Source organism: Chrysoperla carnea, chromosome 1 (assembly GCF_905475395.1).
Source record: "Chrysoperla carnea chromosome 1, inChrCarn1.1, whole genome shotgun sequence".
Taxonomy (NCBI): Eukaryota; Metazoa; Arthropoda; class Insecta; order Neuroptera; family Chrysopidae; genus Chrysoperla; species Chrysoperla carnea.
Genome location: NC_058337.1, coordinates 16,718,739 through 16,731,465, shown reverse-complemented (window position 1 = coordinate 16,731,465; position 12,727 = coordinate 16,718,739). Strand labels below are relative to the sequence as shown.

At 29.1% G+C, this 12,727-nt stretch overlaps 1 protein-coding gene across 1 annotated transcript in view; it reads right to left on the bottom strand.

Annotated features, from left to right (window-relative positions):
• The window catches only part of LOC123290866, an 87,246-nt gene that overhangs the window by 38,228 nt on the left and 36,291 nt on the right, over positions 1-12,727 (bottom strand). The window contains exon 2 of the mRNA XM_044871213.1: positions 1,595-1,703. The gene's annotated coding sequence lies outside the window, so the exon portion shown is untranslated. The remainder of the gene's footprint in view (positions 1-1,594; positions 1,704-12,727) is intronic.

The following is a 12,727-nucleotide window of genomic DNA, read 5'->3' as shown; positions in this document are numbered from 1 at the left end:
TGAGAGCATCCTGGACTTCGTTTGCATTGTTTGCGTTGTTTCTCTTCGTTTCAGTGTTTTCCATAAGCCGGCTCAAATGATTTAAGACCCATTATTGCTTTAGGTTTTGAATGTTAAACTTAATAGAATATAATTTACCGCGGAATCTAACGTTCCATGATTCGAGCGATTTTTTCGAAACTATACTCAGGGTTATTAAAAATGCATAGTCAAAACATTCTAAGTGTTATTACTATAACCTTATAATGTTTAAAGAACACATCAAAAATGTTATTTACTTTCGCAAATCTCTAGACACTGGATATACAGGGAAGAATGAAAACTACGTTGTTATGTTTCTTTGACTAATGGAAATCATTATGTTCAGATTCTAGTAAATAAAGACATTTAAAACAAGAAATGATTTTTTGTATCTCATAGAGTCATCGCAGTTCTATTATATTTATTAATTACAAATTTATAAAAATCACTAAAAAGTTTTGAAGGATTAGACTTTGAAAAATTAGAACAAACTGCAAAAATTCGAAAGAATAAAAAAACTTTTAACAAAAATAAACCGATTTCAAAAGAAAAACTTGCTAGTCGGTGTCAGCCAATGCAGAACAGTTTGCTACATTTGCTTGACTGACACCGACTCCAAAAATAACAATAATTTTAACTACACTATATTATCGTTATTGTTTTGCTTTGCATATTAACTTGTTTTGGAAAAGCTTTTCTTTTGAAGTCGGTTTTCTTTTTGTTAAAAGTTTTTTTTTTTTTAATTGTGATTTTAGGTGAATCTGAAGTACACTAACTAATTTGTCACTAAAAATCATCGAAATCGGTTGGCGTGATATTGGGTTATTCGTCCTCTTGTCTTGCATATTTAATACAAATTTAAGACTTTTATGGTTTTTTCATGGATTCCATTGTCAGAACTGGACCAAATGGGAAAGCACGGGAAGCACCAGCTTGCAAATAGATAAAGAATAATCAAAATCGGTTCACAAAGTCGAAAGTTCTGAGTTAATACACATAAAAAAAATATAGTCGAATTGATAACCTCCTCCTTTTTTGTTTGAAGTTGGTTAAAAATTATATTACGCATCTAGGGAGCATGAGATCTAAAACATTTTTTACTTGCTCCCGTAGTGTATATAGTATTTTCCTGCTCGGCGTAATCGGAAAGCCGGATTCGTTCAGCACTACGGGTTGAAAGTGGACACTTCCACCAGAAGAGGAGAACAAATTATTTATTTTAAAAAATACTTCCATCAATAATTTTCTTGTGAACAATTTTTTACATTACATTTGAAGTAATTGAACATTTGAAGTTGGAGCTAATGGATTTATTTCTAAGTCAGGATACAATTTTGGATCAAAGGGTAGTATATATAACTTGTTTGAATCACTCATGTATATAGAAACTGGGAAGAAACCCATTAATAACACAAATACGCGCAACCAACTCCTCATTTATAGCTCCTTGACCAATAACCATATTCTGGATACTCTTTTTGTATACATTGTAAATCAATAAGACACGATAATTGTATATCTATGTTTTGTTGTCATACATATTTGTATATACAATATATATAATATATATTACCTGTGGGCTGGCCCTGGCAACTCCGCTGTCACCACATGTCCGGTGCGCGGGACAACGAATGTCCTCGATTCAATGAATGTGACCTCTGTGAATGACGATGTCGTGACCCCTGAAACAATGACCATAATTTTTTTTAGTTTTTATTTTGATGATTAAACAATTAATTTCTAAACATGAAAATATTATATAACTACAGCATACATATACAAACAAACTACTAATTGCAATATTCTTAATTTTCAACTTTATCTGTAATAATGGGATCAGTAAAAGGTACAGTCTTTCTCTTAAACGATAATGGTCAAACATTAAATTGGAAAATTATTCAAAACCCATCTAACATTATCGCATTCGGGCATCAAATTTGTGATATAGAAAAAATTTATTGGTAAAAATGTTCTAGAAATTTATCGCGTCAATAATATTAACGAAAAAGGGCTTTGTAAGTTAACGGTTTCTATTTAGCTACCCCGACAGATTTCGTTTTGTCAAAAGTTATTGGCATTATACAGCTTAATAGAAAAAATAAATAAATGAAGCCTTAAAGAAAACATTTTTTTAAAAATATACATTAGCCAAATTGATCGAAACGATCGAGTTTTGGCTTGCCTGAGGTGCGAGCATTGGTTTCCTGGGTGGCAGTCCTACCTCTGTAGCATGATCCATCTTGACAAATGCTAGAGTTTTTTATATTATAGTTTATAGACATTGGGAAAAGTAAAGTGTTGGCTTTGCTATTTTTCTTCACGTTTTTTCTTTCCATAAAATAACATAACGAAAAATTTACCGAATTGATCGATCGGTTTTCGAGTTGTGCGCTAAGGAACAAATTTCACAAATTATTTTAATTTAAATAGAGTATCATTATTGTTTACTTTAAAAATTAAATAATAAATATCGGGACAAAATCGGTTCTTTTTAGACCAAATTCTCGGCGTACTTTTTGATCATAGCTAGCGACCTCAACCCCCCCCCCCAAGTAAAAATTTTAATACATTTTAAACGCAATTGAAAATAAACTTTCGGAGATGAGCTCTTGAACCCCTCTCTATCTTTCGGCGGGCTTTTTGACTATCAAGGTTGTTATCAGTGACTCCCAAAATCCTCGAGTGTAAAAGATTCAAAATATGCAATAAAACAAAGGCAATTTCCAATGCACAAATGCAATAACTAATCTCTTCTAAGCAGATGATTTTCATATGTTTTCTAAATGCCTTTATCAATCGAATGCAAAAAACCTCATCTCTCCATCTATCCGGACGCAAATTGGAGGTTTTGGCCTTTTTTATGTTAATTTGTCTGGCTTAATTTCAGATATTATAGTGGTGCAGGTTTGAATCCAATGTTTTTTTCGATAGAATGGCTCTTATTTGTGTTGTTTCATAAAAAATTAAATGATAAAAATCAGTAGAATATACTTTGTGAACTCATTTTGAATTGAATTCAATTGAATTGAATTCAATTGAATTGAATTTTATCAGGGAAAAAAATTTGAAAAGCTGTAACCAAGGTCGTGACACTACTTCTACGAAAATTCTTCTGGAGGAGGTAAACCTGTAAAAAAACAAGGATAGATTCAATTTCGGATAAAACTTTTTGATTTAAAAATCTCGCTTTTTGCTTGAAATATCTCGCTTCACGTATGGTCTATCCTGTGTTTTATATGGTTGTAGGAGGAAATGTTGAACGTGTTCGAGCTAAAAAATTAATGTCTACCTGCCATACCTATACAACCTCAATAAAAATAAGTGTAATTGGTGAGTTATTCCAATTTTTTTTTAAATATAAAACTAGAACAATAAATTACATATCAAATTTAATTATTTAATAATCAAAACACAGTGTTGTTTGTTTATTGAACCGAAGTACATAATTTTATATTGTTTACGCCCTTTTTTGTCATCCACATGAATAATTGAATCAAAATATATAATTTGATATATAATAATATTTCAATTAATTTGTATACAATTAAACATATACGCTCATACATTTATCATATGCATATTAGTGTTGTACTATATTAATATATGTATCCGTAAACGAATCTATTTTTACCAATCTCTTAGGGATCTTTTCTTTAATTTTTACGATATTTTACAGCAAATAGAAAACATTCAAAATACCAAAATGTACCAAAAGTTTTATTAAGTTAAAACATTTTCACCTGCTACGAAATTCACTTGCAGCTCGAATAATGTAAGAAAATATTTTTTAATTAATTTTTTTTCGAGCTGTAACAGTTAAACCAAAATAAATCACTATAACTAAAATAAAAAACCGTATTCACGTATCTAGACGCTGATCCATCCAAGTATCCATATCCGTTTTCACTTATTTACAATTTTGCTGATCCGGTGAAGGAATGAATAAAAGTAAAATAATAATGAAACTTGTCGACAGCTGAAAAGTGTTACTTTTGAGTTACAAGTATAAGTCAAAATTGGAAGTAAATAAAAACTCCTCTAATAAGCGGCAGCGGAAAAATTATAATTTCACGTTATTATATTTATAAATCAAACTTGCAGATGCTGTAGATTCTTTTCTCTCAATACTTTCTGATAATATAACAAAAAATTTTAATTTTAGCACTGTAATTTATCTCAAAAACTGCTTTAGGTTTTTTTGTTCCTAAAGAATCTCTCGATGGATAGTTTTAGAAATAGTCTACATTTTAGTAACTCATTTTATCAAGGAGAGAAACCTTTACTTAGTGACAAAATTTTATTTGAGGCGAACGTTTGGTTTTTACTTTAGTACCTAAATCATATCGTGGCATAATTAAGTATATTTTTTTTGTATACGTGAAAATATTTCTGATGAAAAATCATCAACGAATATAAAATCTCGATAAAAAGCTTCTTTTGCTTACATGGAAGTTAAAATGGAAAACTTTGATATTTCAATTTTTATCAAATATTTTTTCGAAATGTAAGAACTTGATGGAAAAATTTCATTGCTTTTTGGAATATAACTAAGCAGTATTATATCGCTACATATAAGTTCAAACAGGTAAGTGCACATATAGATGTACTTACGTACCTACACGGCAAGTTCCTGTTTGGGAGCGAATTTTATAGATATACTTTTAATTTATTAGTTTTGAAGTTTTTTTTTTAATTTTATTTTATCCTGTCTATTTCTTACTGATGAAAGACAATTGGCACGGCAAATTTTTATATCATGTATATGAAATATATACAACGTATATTAAGTTTAGTGTCAAGTTTATAACGCTTGAAAATATTGATGCTACCAACAAAATTTTGGTACAGGTGTTCATAAAATCACCTAATTAGTCCGTTTTCGGATGTCTGTCCGTCTGTCTGTCAACACGATAACACAAAAAAGAAAAGAGATTTCAAATTGAAATTTTATAGCGTTCTTAGGACGTAAAAATTAAGATTGAGCAACATAGGTCAATAGGGTCTTGGGTCCGAATGACACATCTTGTTTACCGTTAGAGATTGAACAACAATTTAAATGTTCCTTATAAAAAAATAAACAATTTTTGTTTGAAACATTTTTTCGTAAACACCACTGCGAGGGCGCAAATTATGTATAAATTTGTTTGTTTGTTGGTAATATGGGAATATCAGTTGGTATTATATGGGATATCTTTCTTTATTTAGTTGACGTAAAAAAAAACGATTGGATCATCAACACTGTCTATACATGGTATTTAAGAATAAACTCAGTCAATTGTTTGTTTTCACTTGTTTATATCTTATTGTAACTCGTCTTTTTTTTTTTTTTAATTTTATTCAAAAATTAATGTAATTGGTACACATAACTTCATAAACGTTGTAATAATTTCCAAATTTTTTTAAGTAAAAAATAATGTGCCAAATTTTTGTTTGAGAAAAACGTGAAAAATTTAAAAAAAAATGTATTTCTTATATGTAAATTAATAATCCAAAGTCAATATTTGATCCCAATACATTTAGCTTTAAGAGAATTGAAATTGGTGTAGAATCAACTGCAGTGTCAACTGTTCAGCTGCTTTTTGGTTTACTAGAAAGTTTGCCAAGAATGAACAACCGATCAACCACCCCCATAAAATTTTCGGTTCCCATGTAAAGATACATTTTTTTTTTGTTATATGCTTTAAATAATAAACTTTGTAATCTAATATTTGCAGGGAGCATAGTAGGAGGAGGAGATAACTAAATAGACCGCAACACTGTTTTTTTTAAAACTAATGACTAATTTTCATTTCTTTAATTGCTTAATTACCAGTCTCGTTTTATAATTTTAATAAGACGAGGCAAGTTTAGTTTCCGCAGCTTTGATGCAACTAAAAAAGATGAAAGATTTCTTACTTTGTACGACACCAGAGAAGGATTAAAAATATTTTTGAAACTTAAATCTTTAAATTCGTTTTGGAATAAATAATCCAAATCGTATCGAAAATTGTTTTATTAAGAAGTATAAGCATGAGAAAGATAAAAGAACGCCATTTTTTGTAATGCCCATGCTTTAAAACAAATTTTGAGACATACAAATGTTGGTCGACATCCGAAATCATGGAGAAACATAAATTAAATTGACGGTATCATTTTTACCTATATATTCAAAACGTTATAAGTAGGCCTGTCTATATCAGACAATTTTATCATGTTGTAATAAGGCCCTAAATAATACCGTATCTGGTCGCCAGATGACTATAAAATAATTTTTGTTTTAATTTGAAAGCTATTTGTGTGTAAAAATCAAGGTACATAAGATGATCCTCTAAGAAAATTACATATAAATATTGGCGATGAAAACGGTTCCATTTTAAATTTTCAACTGACAGTTCAATATCATTTATTCACTTTTATCTTTCCCCTACATATTATAAATATGAAAGTAAGATTGTTTGTTTGTTACAATTCACAAACATTCACGAAAATATTACTGACTGGATTAGAATGAAACTGTACAATAATATAGCTCATACATCATAGTATCATATGAGCTATAATTTATAAAGATATAGTTAAAAAAAAAAGTTAAATTCAGTCTATAACATTTCACTGCACCATCTATTAGCATTTGAACCATAAATTAAAGAGTTCTGTAAAAATGCTGTACCTGATACAATTCATAGCCACCTATTCTAATGCACTCAATGAATCAAGATTATACCTATTTATTATACCATGTATATATGAAATATACATAGTATATTAAGTTTAGTCCCAAGTTTGTAACGCTTAAAAAAATGATGCTAGGAAAAAAATTTTGTCATCGGTGTCCATAAAATCACCTAATTAGTTTATTTCCGGTTGTCCGTCCGTCCGTCCGTCTGTGGACACGATAACTCAAAAACGAAAACAGATATCGAGCTGAAATTTTTACAGCGTACTCAGGACGTAAAAAGTTCGTAAATGAGCGTCATAGGTCAATTGGGTCTTGGGTCTGTAGGACCCATCTTGTTAACCGTTAGAGATAGAACAAAAGTTTAAATATAAAAAATGTTCCTTATCAAAAATGTAACAACTTTTGTTTGAAACATTTTTTCGTAAACATCACTGTTTACCCGTGAGGGCGCCAATTAAGCGGAAATTTTATAATATGTACTTTACTTGATTATCAGTTTATGTATGTGTCAAATGTTTGTATGTGTAATGTGATAAAGAAATCAACACTGACTATGCATGGTATTTCAACAATTAACTCAGTCAATTGTTTGTTTTCACTTGTTTAAATTGCAATCTGTTCATATGTATATGACACCTTTGTGAAACAATCTCTACCCCTATTTCGAATGTTATGGCGGTGAAGATAAGTGAGAGCAAGAGAGGTGGAGGCTATAACGGGGTGATCTTCGTCCAGCGAAGCGGGCGGGTATCAAGCTAGTATTTATGTAAAAATTAAATGGTTTGTAGTTTATTAATAATTATGGGAAAACATAAAATAAATTAGTTAATACATATATAATAAGTATCTTAGTTAAAAATTATAGAGGCTGATTATTTTAAAAGTTTCTAGTTAATTTTTTTCGAAAACGAGTTGAAATATCAAAAAGCGGTAAAATCTGAGTCTCCATATAGTCAAGGGGAAAGAAACACATGCGTATAGTTTTTTTTGAGGGCGTTATGATAAACCATACTTTTTGTAAACTTATTTGACAAAATCCTTTTTAGTACAAGAGCCTAATTAGGATCGACCTTCACTCATATGATTATCGAATGAAAATTATTTTTTAAAATAATAACAAATATCACAGTAATGGGTTGCTTTAAAAAAATGTATAGTCAAGACTGGTTTTAATAAAACATCAAAACTTTGAAAGCTTGTAAACGTTTTTTACCGATATTTCGTAGACAATGATATATATACCTCTGTATTTTCAATAAAATTATCTTTATTTTAATTGAATTGCAAGTTAATGAATTAACAGATGAACGTAATTACTATTATCAACTTGTATATATGCGACAATAATGCACGAAAGTAGGCAGACAACTCAGTTTCTGTATATTCCTGATGGGGATACAGGGATATTTGTTAATATTTTACATTTCCTAAAAATAATTTTCATTCGGTAAACAGATGGTTGAACTTAATTGGGCCATAATACATAAATAAATAATTGAAGACATAGGTGAATAAGATCATGGGACCAATTGCAGACATCTAGCTGAAAACTTTTAAACATGAATATCGTTTGAACTTCATAAATAAATTTCATACCTGCAGTGATAAAATCAGCGAGAAAACTTCACATTTTAAATACCCCAATTATTATGGAATTAAACTATGGAGAAATGATTGCAAAAAAATATACAGAAATCGTTATTTTCGTTCAATAAATTTGGAAAATTTACATTAATTAATTCCAAATGAGCCAAAAAAGCCGTGTTCTCTATTCCATAAATTATTTTTAAACAGTCGTCTTTATTTTTAGTCAAAATTATCCATAAAATTAGATTTTATTCACCTTAGTTTCGTCTTAATTTTTCATTAAGAAATAAGAATGTCATTTGTAGTGCAAAGAATAAGTGTATTATGTGTGTTTTCTTCAAAATAAAGATTTGGTAAGCATAATTTACTTAAATTTCATTTTTATAATTTGATATGACCAAAAAGAAAAATGCATCGTAAGGTTTTACCGTTTTTTTCAAATACAATTTTATATAATCCATGCCGCTTATCTCAGTTCTTGAAAACTATTGAGATTAGTTCTATGTAGATAAAAAATAAAAAATAAAAAATCACACAAGTAAATAAAGACTGATTGACTTATTAAATTAATTTAGTTTATAGTTTAAAAAGCTGATCTTTTTCAAATGTGGTTTAATTTAAGAACAACGAACAACGATTAATTTTTTAGCTATACTTTAATTACCATACATGTTCTAAAGCAGTAAAATTATGAATATAAAGAATTGCATTGAATTTAATTGTCTTTTCATTAAGAATTTTAAAAATTCCGATGTGGCCAGAAAACTCACTAGATTTTTTATTTCGTTGAATGATATAATAGTTTCCTATTCATATTATCTCTATATATTATAAATGTGAAAGTAAGGTTGTTTGTTTGTTTATTTGTGACGATTTCACACAAAAACTACTGAATTAATTTGATTGAAAATCTATAATAATATAGCTCACACATCAGTCTAACACTTGAGCAATAATTTATAAAGATATATTTAAAAAACAATAAAATAAATTGAATTAAGTCAAGCATTTCATTGCGTCATCTATGAGCATCACTTTGAACGATAAATTAAGGATTTCTGTAAAAGTAGTAAATGTAGAAATGATAAAAATACAATTCATGGCCATCTGTTTTGATATACTGAACTAATTATAACTATTTTAAATTAAATTAAAAAAATTGAACAATGTACATATATTTTACCAATGTAAAACAATCCCTAATTCGATTGTTATGGTATAAGTGATATCAAGGGAGGTGAAGCCTATAGTACGGTGATCTTTTCCAGCCTTTGCTTTTAAACCCAGCGAAGCGGGCGGGTATTAAGATAGTAACTTATATTACTTGTCTATGATTTTACGTAAATAAAAAAAATAAAAATTGAATTTGAATCCCATAATATTCTATACAGCTATTGTATTATAAACAAGTAATTTTTGTAATATATGAAATTTTAAACCCATTAAAACTATATGAAATGATTTTATATGCAAGAAAAAATCTCTAACCTCAAACGATTTTGTATTCAAGAAAAAACCTATACTACTTTTCTTCTTGGGGGAGCAGATATTTTAAAGTAAAATTTATGTTAATTTTTAACACCATATAAAATTAAGTAAATATTAAAATTATAAAAGTTATTATATTCAAATTTACTGTCCATCCTATAATATTATATAGTTGTAGTTGAATATAAAATTTGATTATAATTTAGTGTAATCATATTAGAACATTAATTAATTTTGACGACACATTAAATTAAATTTCATATACATAACATTCACTACACTACACATATGATAAGCATGTCATAGAACGAACATACACCTAACAGGGTGAACTCATAGATATTGACTATAAATAATTGAAATACTAATTTAATAATACCAGTAGTTTCATTTTTCTTTCTAATTTTTAAAATCAGATTGTAGGATATTATTGATATGTGTGTCTGGACAAATCATGCATTGGGTCCGTGTTAGGTATAATTATTTGATTATAATTAAAAATACTAATTTCGAGTTTGTACTATGTTTTTTGTTGAATTAATATGAAACTACAAACATGTATTTATTTTCATTAATATATCATAATAATGCGTAAAATAACATATTTTACCCATTAATTTTCTAAACAATGCACCAATCTATATTGTTTGTCAGTCACGTCACAAAACATTTAAAAAGAATATAAAACCAAGTAAAAACAAACAATTGACTGAGTTAATTGTTGAAATAATTTGTATAGAAAGTGTTGAAAATCAGTGCTTGCATTATTTTTTTGCAAATTAGAATATATTTGGTTTTCGAAAATTTTCTAAAGTAGCTTCTAATTTTCTAAGAGTAATTTTGTTTCGTTAGGCGAAAATGTTTCACAAGGCCACTTGTTGCAGGTACCTGGGAATTATCAACTCTCTATCATTTATGATTTTGGAGAAAATGGCCACCAATTTTTGGACTCACGGATTAACAGTCAGGTTTACGACATCTCAATCTGTTTTCGAGTTATCGTGTCCACAGACAGACGGACGGACAACCGGAAATGGACTTATTAGGTGATTTTATGAACTAAAATCGTTGCATCAATATTTTTAGGCGTTACAAACTTGGGACTAAACTTCATATACCTTGATATATATTACATATATACAAGGTACAATAATTATTATACCTTAATTTTCTAGCATTTTGTCAAAAAACTCTCTGATAAGATTGGCAAGATCTAGATTTTTTAATGTTGATTGTCAATGGACATCGCGGCAAAACTGGTTAATCCTTTTTGAAACATTCTAGACCGCAAGTAGGTTCATCAATTTTAGTTAACTGCGTTTGCCATTTGCAACAGTCACTGGTATTAGTAACAGAATACGCAGCAATATCCACACGTTGGAATATAGCTCTTGATGATTGTGCTTTTAGATACAATTTAATGTTTCTATACCGGTTGCCGGACATTCTTCGAGATAGTGTTACAAACCTAACATTTCATTTTTAATTTTTCTTGTAACAAAAACAATGTCGCATAAATTTTTCTTTATTTTGATTATTTTTTATGATAAACAAGAAATTCCACGAGGAAGAAAAGTCTTGCATCTATTAAAATCTTTCCTGAATAGATATAACACGGATTTGAAAGCAAAAAGTCCAAAACATCATTAAAAAACTCGGTGTTAAACATTTATCAATTTATAGAAATAGGTATGCAAATTAAGTGGTTTAGTTGAGCTGGTGCGCCTGGCAACCTGTATAATCCGGTGCCCGGTGCCCCCTAAATTTGGCACTGTGTGTAACCTGTAAAACTAAGTTTACACGAGAATCATACTAGTATCTTCAAGTACGAGTCAAGTAACCCTATCCATGTAAAACGGTCAGTTGAATAGAGTATCGGATAGAGAAAATGGTCGCTAGTAGTGTAGAATACTTTCGCACGGTTTGGAAGGCAATCTACTGTACTCACTCTCAACACAGCTATAAATTCTACTCCTCTCTTTGAAGTTACTTTTAATTGCGATTGAAGTTTCTGGTATTACCATTATCGAGTGAACTAAGGCAGTTCGATTGGAAGGAACTTGTAACTTTAATATTTATGTTGAAAATACGAAAAAATAAATCAAGAAAAATGTTTTTGGGTATTTGGAGAATAATTAATTTTTTTTTACTTTCCCTTATATTACAGGATGTAGCTTAATATTTTTCTTGGCCTTTTTTGAAGCAAAGAAATTCACATCAGGTCAAGAGATATTAATAATGGATACTTTTGAAAAGGTATGACGTCCATCTTTTTGGGTAGTCTAGGTTAAAGATAGATTTCAAAGTTGGGGAGGGTAGGGGCGAAGGGTTGAATCCTAAAATTCTCTCGGTAGCATTCTTTAACTTTCCCCTCGATATCTTAATCGATATGTTTTCAGTCAAAACAATAATCACATCAGGTCAACGGATATTAAGGATTGATACTTTTCAAATGAATACACTGTATAATACACTATTACATATAACTACATATCTTTAATTTATTTTTATTTTTTTAAGCTATGTTTCACCAATTAGATCCTTTTGTAACTTTAATATGTAAAAGCTAACTAATTAACAAATAAGATATATTTTTTGGTAGGTGTCACTTTAGGTTTAAAAAACCACCCCCAAAAAATATCCATCACGTTTTTTACAGTTTCTAATTTTGCGAAAATTCTAAAAAAAATATATTTTAATTAGTTTATCGATAGCTATGTACAGTTTCAATTTCATAAATATATCTTCAATAGATACCAAGAAAAAAAAATTTTTCGTTCAGGGTTGTTACTCCTATTATTCTCTTACTATAGGGGTTAGGGAGGTGAGATTAATTGTATGGTTATTTTAGATGAAAAGCAATAAAAACAAGGTAAGAATCCTTCATCAGACGCGAGTGCAGTTTTCATATGCTCATACGGCTAGAACCTTTAGTTGTTATTTTTGCATTGTAAACACTTCGAAACAGAAGAG